Source organism: Octopus bimaculoides, chromosome 14 (genome assembly GCF_001194135.2).
Source record: "Octopus bimaculoides isolate UCB-OBI-ISO-001 chromosome 14, ASM119413v2, whole genome shotgun sequence".
Taxonomy (NCBI): domain Eukaryota; kingdom Metazoa; phylum Mollusca; class Cephalopoda; order Octopoda; family Octopodidae; genus Octopus; species Octopus bimaculoides.
Window position 1 is genome coordinate 29,521,204 of NC_068994.1, and position 1,230 is coordinate 29,522,433.

The window sequence follows — 1,230 nt, forward strand, 5'->3', positions numbered from 1 at the left end:
ATAAACCATATACATGTAAGACCAGCAATTTTGGGGTAGAGGTAAATCAATTACATTGCCTCCATTGATCAACTGGTTTTTATTTTATCAACCCCAGAAAGGATGACAGGCAAAATTAACCTTGATGGAATTTAAATTCAGAAAGTAAAGACAAATGAAATGTCACTAACCATTTTGTCTGACATGCCAATGATTCTGCCAGTCACTTATACACACACACACATATATATATATATATATATATATATATGATGTGCTTGAGGAAAATGGGTATTTGATTGGATTGCAGATAGAACTTACAAATATAAAATTTATGTATGCATAAATGAATGCGAAGATTTGTATAAATATACATATGCAGATGTATGTACCTGTATATGAGTGTATGTATGTATGTGTACATGTATATATCTATGTATATATATATTCATATATATATTTATAGAAGTTATGAGAGGTAATGGTGTCAATAAGACCTAAAGGCGTCAGGTAATGCTGAGTAGATGCTATGGATAGACCATAGTTATGCTCCAGGTTCTGTGATTATGCAAATAAGGAGTCCAATGTCGGTCATATATCAGCATGTGTATATATAAAAAATGTTTGTTCAGAATGAGATAAAAAAATCAAGGCTGTGAAGATTTTAGAACATTTATAAATAGAAGGTCTTACAGCTGTTTCCAGGATATTTATTATATCCCTTCATCGGAAACGGTGTGAGAAAATGGTTAAGCAATAGTTAAACAAAATAGAGAGTGAAGTGGAGAATGAAAATAGATGTGAGATATGCAGGGATATTGCATTTATATGTGTGTATGTACGTATATATAGATGTATTGTATATATATAGGTGTATGTATTTGAGGTAATATAGTATGTGTTGTTGACAGGGCCATTAGAGAAAAGAAACAGGCTTGGAAGGACTGGAAGAACGGTGGTAGCAGGGAATTGTATCAGACTGCCAGAAGGGAAGCTAGGAGACAGGTTTATTTAGTCAAAGGGAAAGCAGATAAGAAAAAATTTGCCAATGTTCTGTGCCGTGAGGACCAAAGACTTGAGGTATTTCGTATTGCAAGACAGTGTGTGAGAGAGAATAGTGATGTTGTAGGAGAGAAATGTGTCCGCATGGATGATAGTTCACTTGCACTAAACGAGGCTGCAAAGAAAGAGGTTTGGAGATGCCACTATGAAAGGTTGCTTAATACAGAGAATGAATGGGAAAAAGAGAGT